Source organism: Nelumbo nucifera, chromosome 1 (genome assembly GCF_055504915.1).
Source record: "Nelumbo nucifera cultivar China Antique chromosome 1, China Antique-T2T, whole genome shotgun sequence".
Taxonomy (NCBI): domain Eukaryota; kingdom Viridiplantae; phylum Streptophyta; class Magnoliopsida; order Proteales; family Nelumbonaceae; genus Nelumbo; species Nelumbo nucifera.
Genome location: NC_142649.1, coordinates 68,110,685 through 68,124,073, shown reverse-complemented (window position 1 = coordinate 68,124,073; position 13,389 = coordinate 68,110,685). Strand labels below are relative to the sequence as shown.

Below are 13,389 nucleotides of genomic sequence, written 5' to 3'. Positions count from 1 at the left end.
GTTTATGCATGGACCAACATCCTCCCATCTAGAGGCGCTAAGAGGGTACTCAGATATCTAAAAAAGTATCCAGGAACTGGGTTACTTTTCAAGAAACATGATCATATGAAAGTGGAAATCTACACAAATGCAGATTGGGCTAGAGTAGTTGATGATAGGAAATCAACTAGTGGATATTGTACCTTTGTTAGTGGAAACTTGGTCACTTAGAGAAGCAAAAAGCAAAGTCTAGTGGCCAGATCTAATGCTGAGGCCGAGTATAGGGCCATGGCACATGGAGTTGCTGAAGTACTATGGGTGAAGAATTTGATTGGAGAGTTAGGCCTCTCGGTTGATGCCCCAATGTCTCTCTACTGTGACAACAAGGAAGCCATTAATATTGCAGCCAATCTAATTCTTCATGATAGGACCAAGCACATTGAAGTCGACAAGCACTTCATAAGGGAGAAACTTGAAAAGGGGGAAGTTTGTACTCCTTACATCAGTTCCAAGGAACAACTAGCTGATGTCCTTACAAAGGGTCTTCACTATTTGCGACATAATGAACTGTGTGACAAGTTGGGCACGATTGACTTATATGCTCCAACTTTAGGGGGAGTGTTGTAATATGTATGTGGAGGCCTGCGGCCTACTAAGGGGCTTTTTGTCTTTTCTTATTGTATTTAGTTATGAGCTATCGCCCTAAGTATAAATATTAACTTAGGCGCCGCCAACTACAGTACCTTTGAATAGATTTCTCTCTTCTCTCTTCTCTCTTCTCTCTTCTCTCTTCTCTCTTCTAGATCTGCCGAACTACAATCATTAAATGCAGTTTTCTTGGAGAAGGTCCTCCTCCCACACGCATGCACACATGACATAACCATGAAATATAATAATAGTCTTTGACTAATAATTCCACTGTCCAACCTATACCAAGAAGTTCCCACCAAAGAAAGGAAAAAATAGAAAAAAGAAAAAAGTATTATGGAGCCAGATTTCAAGAATAAAAAGCACTTAAAAGTCAGCATTCCATTCAGAAGCAAAATGCGGCATAACTCCCAACAAAATAAGGCACCTAGTACAAAATGGTCATGAATACTTTGATAAACAGCTCCAAATTTAAGATGACTTGCATAGCCAAATAATTGGGGACATAAGCACACGGAAGTCATGAAATAAAAACATCTGAATAAAAGCTTAGAACAAAATCACCTCAAAGCCATATAGAACTCAAAACACAAAAACTTTTGGTGGAAACATGTGTACCCCATTGTCACCCAACTCTTAAGAAAGAATGACAGCCCAATTACCCAGACTTGGCTGAAGCTGACAAAATATGGAAAAGCTCCTTCTATCTCCAGTCCAGAATCATGAAAACAAGAATAAGGAATGCACAATCAGGGTTATTCTCTGAAACAACCAAGCATGTAGAATCAATCATCTCAAATCACCTTTCTGATTGATTATTGACTTCATCTTTGTAATATTTCAGTATTAGGATCACTGCTTAGATTAGAAGCATTTTTTACCAACTCTTCTACCCTATCACTATTGGAGGGATGGTTCTTCAGTACTACAGAAATATCTGCCTCAGAAGCTCCAGCAAGCTTAAACCTTTCAATAGCAGCATCCAGATTCTTCTTCCAGCCATCAAAACCTAGTTTGAATTCAACTTGTGAACGCTCAAAAAGCATGTTACCCCAGAACAGATGTATCTGGGATTTCATTACTGCTGCTTCATCAGATGAAACCTCCTCATGACCCCCATTTCCAGAGGGAACACCATCTGTACCTGTTCCCTGTTTCTTCTTTCTTTTTAACAGGTCTTCCTTTTTGCTTGCACCTGGCTCTTTAAGCTCCTTAGACCTTTGTTCCTCGAACTTCTCCCACATCTCAGTTGCAGCATTCATCTTCTCTTCTGCACTATCAAAGAGTTTAATCGTCTCTGTATGGTCCCAGCTTGAAAGATCAAGCTTACTTGCAACAGCAAATGACCACTTCAGCTTTGCAGTTTCAAAATGTTGTTGTCCTAGTGCAAGCAACCCCTCATAGAAGTCTGGCTTGATTCTTAGTGCCTCTTCATACTTCTCTCCAGCCAGAGAATATTTCCCCCATACCCAGTCATAAGCCGCTTGGAGCTGGGCTGTCATTAACTCCTTTGATGCAGAGTCATCCAAAGGAATCTTTTTTCTTGCTGCACACATATGAACATTTCCCCAATTGAAGAAAGCTAGGGCAGCCACCTCCTGAAACTTGGAAGCAGCCATGTCAAAGAGACTTTGTGCTTCTTCGCCTGTCACAGTCTCCTCAAGAGCCTCAGAACAGAGTTCCATCCCGAGCTCATGTAGGTCAATGTGGGCATCCGGGTCAATACCAACATGGGTCCGAAATAGCTGAGCAAATTCAAATAACCAATCATCTATCTCAACCTCCTTATACTCGGTATCATCTGCAACTCCAGATTTCTCCTTTGGAGCTTCTTCCTCGGTCTTTACAATCTCAGTATCCACCACATCTAACACAGAATCACCAGCTGAAGACAGAGAACAACCCTCATCTCCCTTGACCATCTCATCCTCTAAGGGCTTCTCTTCATTATCTTCCACCAGAGCTGGCTCTTGCTCAGCACTTACCTCGACAATATGCAACCTCAGCATCCCCAATGTATCAGTTTTCTCCGAATTAGTCTCCTTTTGAATAAGGCCGTCTACACAGGACTCTGCCAATCTGAGTTCATCAGTACAGGTGATGGTCACTAAATCACTATCATTGTCCTTATACTTGATGAGAATTGATTTGGATGAGGGAAACCTTTTGCCAACAATCTCCCTCAACACTGTAAAACTGCAATGCGCAGGCATTTGGGCCAACCTGATATCATGATCATAAACAAGTTTCAATGGCCTCCACCGAGTGGCAGCTGAGCCCGGAGACTGCCCAAGAACAGGCAGAGATAATGAAGATGAAGATAAGCGGTTCTTGTTGTTATCCTTAATAGGACAAGAAGTGGGTTCCTCGGAAGAACCCTTGGAAGGTTTTGAAACAGATTTTAGCTCAGGAACATCTTCACCGTGAAGTTGTTGGGTCTTCTCGCCCTTACTATTAGGTAACGCCACGGTACCGGCACCAGGAGCTGCCCCTGAAGCGGAGGTCTTCTTAGGTACCGGCCGGGCCGGCAAACAGGGGCCCAAGCCAACAATTGGGGCTCCGCGTACGGCAGAAGCTCCAAGGGCAGCGGGGGAGGGACGGCTCCGGAGATCCTGCTGGGCCTCCTGCCGAGGCCCAAGCGCAATACGCAACCGACGGGCAATCTCCAAAGCATCTCGATGATTAGGATCAGCAGCCAACAGTGATTGAACATCCTGCATCGCCACTTCATACTTACCGAGAGCCTCGAAAGCACGGGCACGACGGAGGAGGGCTCGGCCAAATCGGGGCTGGACCTGAAGTGCAAGAGAGCACTCAGCGATGACCATTTCGTAGTCAACGGGCTTCATCTGCATCAAGCAAGCGGCACGGTTGCTATGAAAGACGGCACGGTCTGGGTGAGACTTAGGAGTAAGGCGAAGAGCGTTATCATACTGTTGAAGAGCACCCGCATAATCCTTGGTCTGAAATCGCCTGTTCCCTTCTTCTTTGAGTTCGTGGGCTCGTTTCAAAAAGATAGAGGAATCGAAATCAACACCACCGTTTGCAGAAGATGCCGATACATCTCCTGTTACCGCGCCACCACCCTTTTTTCTCCTCCCTCCGGATTTGCCCATCTCTTTATTTCTCTCTAAGAAAACTTTAATAAACTAAATTTTCACTATCTCAGTAGTGAAACCAAAGATAATAATAGAAAAAAAAGGGAGAAGCTATTAGTTCTTTGATCAGTTGGGGTTGGGTCCCCCGAACTGGATTGAAGAAATGCGAGGTCGTATCGGATGTCAATGAAGCTTCGAGAACAGGATAGAAGATGGCATTAATATTAGATAGTCTCCTACTTTGGTAACCCTAAAAAGCAATCTAAAGATTGTAGAAGATACTCGACACCAGTCACCAGCCAAGATTTGGACGTTTGAGCAAAGCTTCTTCGCTTCTAGCCTAGCCTCCCCTTAACCTGTAATTGTAATAAAAACATACATTATCCATTGTCAAGTACCAGGCGACTCGATCGTTTTATGTTGAACGGAATTGCGATCTGCTACAAACTAGAAAGCTGTAACGGAGGCTGCGTTTCCAACACGTAAGCCAGGGAAGTATCAAGTAAGTGAGGCTGACGGAAACGGGAACACGAGGGATCAAATTGTGAGGGCACAACGTGTAATTTGTGAAAAGGCTATTTTTGTTTTTTATAATTCAATTATTCAAACATTAAATAAAATAATAAAAAATGATGACGTGACATTATTAAATTCTAAAAAAAATAAAGAATTGCAAGTGAGTCCCATTAAATAAAATAAAACTATTTAATAGATAATTAATAAATGTTAAAAATAATATATAAGTGGGTCTTACTTGAAATTTCCACTTTTAAGATAAAATAATAAGTAGATCCCACTTAAAATTAAAAGTGGGTTTCACTTAAAATTTTCTCCTTTAACATAAAATTAGTCGGTGGGTTTCACTTAAAATTTTCTCCTTTAACATAAAATTAGTAGGTAGGTTCCACTTAAAATTCCCATCTCTCTTTATTTATCTAGGGTTGTTAATGGGTCAGGGTCTAACCCGATGGACCTGGACCGATTGGACCGGTTCTGGTTTTATAATTCGTCCCGATGTGTCGGTTCTGGTTCCTAACAAATTGTCCCAATTATTATCAGTTTGGAACCTAGTCCACCATGTCCCAAACCGATTTGGACCCTGTCAAGCCTTATATAATATTATATATAATATATATTAAATGTATAATATACATAATAGTTAATAGATTATATATTATGTAATATTTAATAATTTAAACATATGTCCAAAATGGTCATTTCGATAGGGTTTCATTCAAAACCCTACCGAAACTAGCCTTTTTGTTGTCTTGTCCATTAGGGTTATGTTTGGTACCATTTACATTTATTCAATAAACGTTTATTGATGGTGCCACATAGGCGCCATCTCAGCATTTTCTCTCTCTTGCTCTTTTGCATGCATCAAAAATGTAAAAAGTGAACTTTGTTTTATGTGCATGCCAGCCGTTTGTAGAAGTTATTTTTTGAAGCTTCCACAAACGGCCAGACGTTTATTCACTGTTACGCTTAAGTGGCGCCTACTGGTGCCCAGTTGTCATAAACGGTTGCAATTATTGCATTTCTCGGTTTTACCAGCAAATAAAGTACAAACGTTTATTCAATAAACATAAACTGTACCAAATACATACTAGAAAGGCAAAAACGAAGTTGGAGTTTTCTTCTCCATTAGAAAGGCAAAAACAAAGATGGGGTCTTCTTTTCCATTCAAAAGCCAAAAGGAAAAGGGGTTGCAATTGAGACACCTAATCTTCTCTTTCACTGTTCATCCATCTCTCCTCTCTTTTCGTCAATATATTCTCTTGTTGTTCTCTTCTCTGTTGTCGTTAGTCTTCTCTCTCATCGGTCTCTAGGGCTGTTCAGGGGTTGGGTTGGGTCGGTTTACTGAGATTTTTCCAACCGACCCGACCTGGTCGGGTTACCTAAAATTGAAATCGAAACCAACCCTGTGTTAAGCAAAACCGACCTGGTCGGTTTGAGTCGGGTTGGGTCGGTTTAGGTTGGTTTCGGCTCTAAGTCCAACCATGCTTGAGAGTCAAATTGTATTAGAGATTGTGCTTGAGTTGAGGGGATAAGGGGGCGGACTAAGTTAGAATAGAAGTTATCAAGAAAATAGAAAGTCAAACTCTATTAGAGAAAGAAGACTCAAATTTGTATATTTCAAGAAACCTTATAATCTAAGTAAAAAAGGACACCTAATTATAATTGTAATTGGTTGCCTATTTGGTGTAAAAGACCATAGAAACTAGGATCCTTTGATTCTTTTCTTTAAACTTTTCCAAAAAAATTCCTTGTCTAGTTGTCTTACAACACTTGCCATTAATGTCATTCCTAACTAGAATACTAGAAATTAAGTTAGGTTGTAACTAGGATGGAGACAACTTAGTTAAGTAGGAACTAAGTAGGTTGTAACTACTAACTAGGAACTAACTACTAACTACTAAGTCGGTTTGGTTCGGGTCGGTTTCGATTTTCACACATGAAAACCGAAACCGACCCGAACCATTGGTTTATAATTTTTTACAACCTGAAACCGACCGGTATTGAAGAAAACCCGGCCAACTCGAGTTGGGTCGGTTTGGTCGGGTTGGGTCTTCTTATGAACAGCCCTATCAGTCTTTTAATAGTTGATCTTCAGTTCTTTACTATAGAACTCAACTATTGGGATTAAGCCATTAAGAGTTTTGTTTGAAATCAATCTCCACTCTCGAACTTTGTTGTTGGAATTAATCCAAGGGTTTTGTTTGAAATCAATCTCCACTGTTGAACTCAAATGTTGGGATTAAGCCATCAAGGCAGTTTGAAATTGATTTCCATTGTTGAACTCAGATGTTGTCTTTCTCACAGGTTCATACAAGAATTTGTTCATCGTGTGATACAAAGTGGAGAAGAAAATAATTGTTAAGTGGTCCTTGAAAACTTGCATATGAACAGATCTATCAGCAATAAATTGCTTACAACAACCCAATGTGTTGGTGTTCTGGGACACCCTTCAGACTTAAAAGGATTTTTTTCGACAAAAATGAGAGAAGAAAAGGGGGTAATAAGAAGTAGAGGAAGAAGAAGAAGAAGAAGAAGACGACTTTGCCACCGGTCACTAGTTGATTCCTAATGCTGAACGTCAATTGTTGTGATCTCACTGGTGGTTTTGTGATAGCATGTTGACTCGTTGAGAGGTGGTGGGGGATTATGAATGAGATAGGAAGTCCAAATATTTGGGTTTTGTCATTTTCTTGTCTTGTAATGGCCAGTTTAGTTGGACCACCGTTAATCTATCTATATTATATATAAAATGTGAAAGTATAATAGAATATTTTTTTGGATTAATTACCCTTTATTTCTTTGTTTGAGAAAGGGTATAAAAGTTGTTTTATACTTTTATTACAACTTTAATGGCTTCTAAAATGTCCATTTGTCTATTTAATTAGTCCATAAAAATGTAAATTTAATTATTACTTTCCACCTCATTTAATCCCATTTCATTAAGTCTTATACTTAAGGTATTGACTTCCATTTTCTTTTATTAAATCCTATATTTAAGTTATTTTTTACTAATAAATGCTACTAATTAGATAAATGTTAATATTTTTAATAATATAACATATATATTTTAGAACTAACTCAAAAACAAAATCATTCTTTATCCAAGTGGTAGCTAAGCAATTCAACCATCCAAATCAAATTAATCAACTTATGAAGTCATAGTAAGGTAATAAAATTTTTAAAATAGAAATAAAAATAAAAAATTGCAAAAATGTAGAAAAATTATACACATATATGATATTTTATTAATCAAATTTAAAAAAAATAAGTATAATACACAATAATTATTTTTATTGATAATGAAAATGAAATACATAATTTAGAATTGAATAAAAATGAAATTATTTTATTGCTTGGCGAAGATCAATAGTTCAACTTTTGGGTTAAATGTGTTAACACATAATGTCATAAATAAATAATAAAATATAAAAAATACATAAATTTTGCAAAAAAAAACATTGAGGTACATTTATAATATCATATAATTATCATATTAAATAAAAGGGTAAATCTCTTAAACTACCCCTATTGTTCACGAAATTGACAAACTGTACCTTTACTGTTTACATATAGTCTTCAAGTACCCTTAAGTTTTTTGACAATTGACACACTGGTAAACACTAACGGCAGAAAAATGAAATATCGAATTTTCTCTTCACCATTCATCAAATTTTCAAAATAAAATCCAACTGATAAACAAATAAACCCAAAATCATATCAGCGGCGGCAATGACAATCTGGTGATCATCTCACGAGGGTTGGCTTCATGAGTCTTCCTAATGAAGTGGTTCAAGTGGACGGTGGAGCCATTCAAATACCTAAACAATCTAAGCAACCATGAGTTCCAAGTAATGCAATTGGACAGGGTGGGGAGTACAACTTGGTGATTCATCACTCGAAGGAAGAGCTTCAACAATTAGAGAGAATAAACAAACACTGGCATCGATGCTGCGTAAGAAAGTAACGGCTAAATTAAGATAGATTGTCTCAGAGACTCCTAAACACTTATGCAAGGGTTGTTACGATAACACAATTGATGCTAGGGGGAGATGCAAAATATAGAGAAGCTTAAGAATTAGAAATAGATACAGAGGTGTAGTCCAAGTTACAAAGCGTATCAATAGCATTGCCAAAGCATCATCGCCTTTGCGACATTTACCGCTGCAATTTTCGGATGACAGTGCAACAGTGCAATAGTGAGAAGAACAATCCAACAGAGGAGAAGGCAAAGAAGACCTCTATTGCAACCTTCCCAAGATCGGTGGAGAGAGGTTAGAGATCTCTGAATTCCAGAACTTTTGAATCTCTCAAATCTAGAAGAAAACCAAGACCTAAGAGATACTCAAAACTAGGCATCAAAATTGCAACCTAGAACTGAAGAGGATGACAATGACCAAATGAGATTTCCACTACAACCCCTCCACCTCTCTCTCTCTCTCTTTCTCCTTCTTACTCTTCTTCTTCTTCCTCTCTTCCCCCTATCTGCGTCGCTCTCAGACCTTGGATATCTTAGATTTTTCATCGTATTCGATTTGAAGAGGAACGCTTCCTCCTGTCTTTCAGATTTGAGAGTCTTCCGGTATCAAGATTCGGCGATGTAGAAGGGTCATTGATCCTTTGCTCTTAGGTCTCAGGCTCCTCCAAATCTAATGTTGTTGGTACGCTTCCTTAGCAAGTCAAGTGTTGTTAAAAAGATGTCTTCTGTTGTTTTCCCAACAAGTGTCAAAAAAGACTTTATTCTACAACGGAAAAGGAAACCACGTCATCTTGTTGAGTGAAGAAACACAAAGAGTTGAGTGAAGAAAGGTTTCTCATTAAAAACAAATGACAAATCTTGTAAAGGCATTCTTGCCCTATACGACCTTTGTCTTGTAAAGGCATTCTTGCTCTGGTTCATACCCTTTCTCCTTGCTAGCCATGGTGACCTTCAAACACGATGGACATGGGTCATTGAATCCGTCCGTATAAATGAAAATCGAAGGAGAAAAAAAAGACATGCACAAAAGTTCGAAGATTCCAGTTTTCCCGAGGCACTGGAAATTCTAGACCGGTGTTCAGATCTATTGCGGGGAATGGGTGGGTATTGATCAGTGTTGTGCGATCACCAAACTTTTGTCGTTCGGAAGTTTCCATGGCCGTCGTCGCTTGCAACAATGATACCCAAAATCACCGCCACTGCTGCAACTTCTAACAATGGCGGTGAACAATAAAGGTATTTTAGGAATTTTAAAATAATTACCACTCACGTGATATCACATGTGAACGGAGTGTGACGGAAAATTAACGGCAAGGGAGGTTTTAGACAATTGTCAGAAAACTTAAGGGTACTTTAAGACAATATGTAAATAGTAAGGGTACAATTTGTCAATTTCGTGAATAGTAGGGGTAGCTTAAGAGATTTACAAATAAGTGTGATATATCAAAATTATTTTTACATATAGAAACACAAAAAAATAGAAAAAAAATTGAACACATCTATAATTTTATATTTACACTGCTATTAAAAATGCGAATACTATGAAACTTTCTTTTAACTAAAATAGTCATTTTTTTAATGGGCAAATTTCTTAAACTACCCATAAGGTTTAGGAAATTGACTAACTATACCCCTACTGTTCAGTATTGCCTTAAAATACCCCTATCGTTTCTAACAATTGACTAAACCTTCCATACCATCAGCATCTGTTAACGGAAGGATTAAAAAGACTATTTTTCCCATCACTCTTTTTTAAAATTTTAAAATGAAACTTTTGACACCTTATCGAAAGTTAGAAATTCAAACAAAACTTGTCTGAAGATGTCAGAGACAATGGACCAATTCGAACAAAACTTGTCTGAAGATGTCTTAAGAAATTGTCGAAAATGATGGCTGGAAGAAGAATGATGGACCACTATAGCTATTTCGAATCTGTAACATTGTAACACTATTGAGCAGTTGAGCCTCACTAATCGCCCTCTAAGTCGCAACGCTGCGATATCATAGGTGGTGGCTGCCATTTCTGGTGTTTCAAAGATGCCCAACCAAATGATTATTTGCTCTTGGTGGGAAGGATTTTCTCCAAGGCGTGGCACTGATATATGGAAAGAACACCAGAATTTGGAACTCCACATGGAACTAGATGTATAGTTGGGCCTTCAGGAAAGGCCTCTAGTGGTGAAGCACCCCCTCATCATTAATCGCCTTGTATTGACCACTACTCCCCTTCCTCTACCAGGCACTCCCTTAAGCTAGACAAGATTCCGGTGTTGATCCCTTGAGTCAAAATAGATTCTAATGCTATATTTGATCCTCTGAGCCAGACAAGATCCCATTGCTGGAGTTGAGCCACCGCCACCAGCTCTATTGCAAATGTCTTTCTCAAACCTCTCCCCTTTCTCTACCACGTACTTCATGTTGGAGATTGGGGTCACTAAAACTTGGAGGATAAGCTCTAAGGCGTGTTTAAAAGCATTGTCTTTAGAACGTTATTTGCCCCCATTGAGTTTGTTGTTGGGTTACAAGCAAATCCGTTCCAAGGATACAATAAAGCCTTGGGCAAAAATCTACAACCAGCAAAGTTGAAGAGTCTCCAAATAAGCCTTCTGTGAGGCAGTAGCATTTCAAACTGAGAGAGACAGGAGTGATTTCGAAAAACTTGTGTGTGCATTTTCTTGATTCACGCTCCTTAAATAATTTCTAAAGAGTCATGGAGCAGAGGAAGGTGTTGGTTCAGAAAAGGCTCCTTGAACAGTCACAATTTCAAACATTGTGACTGTTAAAAGGTAAAGTTAATAGTTAATGACTATTAACTTTGAATAGTGCCTCTTGATCACACCTGATCGAACCGTTGAAAAATCAATGGTCATACTCGCACCAAAAGTGTCAAAAGAACTTTAGGAATCTATACTAGTGAAACTGTTTGGGGGTGGATTCGGTTGACATCTTAGGTGGTCTAGCCTTATTTTGGGATAGGGATGTAGATTTAAAAGTGGAAGCCATAAATAAAAACCTTATTCTCACAAGAATAATAAGAGATGATGGTCTAGTGTGGTGGTGTACTTTTGTATATGGGGATGTTGATAACATAAAAAAAAAGAGAGCTCAATTTTAAGAAAAATTATCTAATCTGGCAGCCTTATCAATTGGCCCCTGGTGCTGTGTTGGAGACTTTAATATAGTTTTCCATTTTGATAAAAAAGAGGGTGGCAAAAGGTATGGGTGGAGTTACATCAAGCAAACAAGAGCTCTCCTTAGGTAATGGAGACTTTTGGAGATTCCTTTTTGTGGTCCACGATTTACCTTGTTGGAGACTTTAATATGGTTTTCCATTTTGATAAAAAAGAGGGTGGCAAAAGGTACGGGTGGAGTTACATCAAGCAAACAAGAGGTCTCCTTAGGCAATGGGGACTTTTGGAGATTCCTTTTTATGGTCCACGATTTACCTAGAACAATAGGAGGGATGGGGTTGAAAATATCAAAGTTAAATTGGACAAGGGTCTAAACTTAGATTGGCTAGAATTTTTTCAAAATGCTAGAGTTTGCTCTCTTGAAGTGCATGGCTCATATCATATTCCTATTCATTTGGACTTAAACCTAGAGGAGAGAAGATGAAAGAGGCCCTTTAGATTTAAAGAAATGTGGTTAACTCATGACCAATGTGGAAAAGTAGAGGAGTCATGGAAAAAGAGTGGCTCAACTAGGAGGAATTTATCAAAAAAGTGTACATCTCTAAGAGTAGCCCTAAAGAAGTGGAATAAAGAAGTCTTTAGCAAAGTGCAACAAGAGATGGGAAAAGCCAAAGAAGAATTAAGTTTTGAAAAATCAAGAAAAGGAACTGACTTTAGCAGTGAGAAAATTAGAATTCTTAAAAAGTTGGATTTAATCCTCCATAGAGAAGAAATAATGTGGGCTCAGAAATTTCGGATAAATTGGCTGAGAGAGGGGGATACGAGCACTCAGTTTTTTCATACTTCAACCATTAGAAAGAGAGCCAGAAATAAAATCCAAAAAAAAAAAGCTTTTGGAGTTTGGGTTGAAGTTCATGATTGTATAGAGAAGGTGCTTCTTGACCATTTTAATGAGATTTTTTCAACCTCCAACCCTGTCCCCAGTAATGGAATCTTGGAGGGAATCTCCCCCCTTAACATCTGAGGAGGATAATTTAGAGTATGGTTTTCAAAACCAGACCGCACTAGACAGTCGGACCGGAAAAACTGGGAACCGGTCACCTGACTGGTTCCATTTTCCCTCAAAACCGTTGATTTTGGTCAACAATCCACTGAACCAGTCGGTTAACCGTTTGAATTGTTCGAACGGTTTTGACCATTTTTTAATTTTTTTTTGTTAAAATGATTCGACCCGGTAATCGGACCCCTGACTGGTTCGATCACCGGGTCAGTTTTAAAAAACATGATTTAGAGCTCCAGAGATTTGTTACAGAAGGAAATTCTAACTTTTTTCCAAGAAGGAGTCCTAAGGGAGCATATGAATCACACTTTTTTTGCCCTAATCCCAAAAAAACAAAAACCCAGTGGAAGCCTCAAATTTCAAACCTATAAGTTTGTGCAACATAGGATATAAAATTATTGGTAAAATCTTAGTAAATAGATTAAAACCCTTTTTGCAAAAAGTGATCTCACCAAATCAGAGTGCTTTCCTTTTTTATAGGTTGATTAATGTCAATGTCCTTCTTGCTCATGAAGTCATGCATCACATGAAGAAAACAAAAAGCAAGAACAGCCCCAATGATTTCTCACCTCTTTTTTTTTGCAGATGATAGCCTTATTTTCACAACAACAAGCCTAGAGGAAGGTGGAAAACTCCTGGAGACAATTTCATCTTATGAATCAACTTCGGGTCAAAAGGCGAATTATGAAAAGTCTGAAATTTTCTTTAGCTCGAATGTGCATGAAAATTTTAAGAAAATAATATCCAAGGCCCTCAATTTAAAAAAAGTGGACAATCATTCTATTTATTTGGGGATTTACCCTATGATAGATAGAAATAAATGTCAATTTTTCAATTACATTTTAGAGAGAGTTGCTTCAAGAGTAGTAGGATGGAAAGACTCTCTCCTCTCTCAAGCAAGAAAGGAGGTAAGGATTAAAACGATCTTAACTGTTGTTCCCTCTTATTGTATGTCTAATTTTCTCCTTCCAAAGAGAG

The 13,389-nt window shown here is 38.4% G+C and overlaps 1 pseudogene across 1 annotated transcript; it reads right to left on the bottom strand.

Annotated features, from left to right (window-relative positions):
* Window positions 1-1,058: 1,058 nt before the first annotated feature.
* LOC104594113 (protein CLMP1 pseudogene) lies at window positions 1,059-4,128 on the bottom strand (annotated as a pseudogene). The gene has a single exon (XR_016084567.1). The product of XR_016084567.1 is annotated as a protein CLMP1 pseudogene (transcript).
* Between the last annotated feature and the right edge of the window lie 9,261 nt (window positions 4,129-13,389).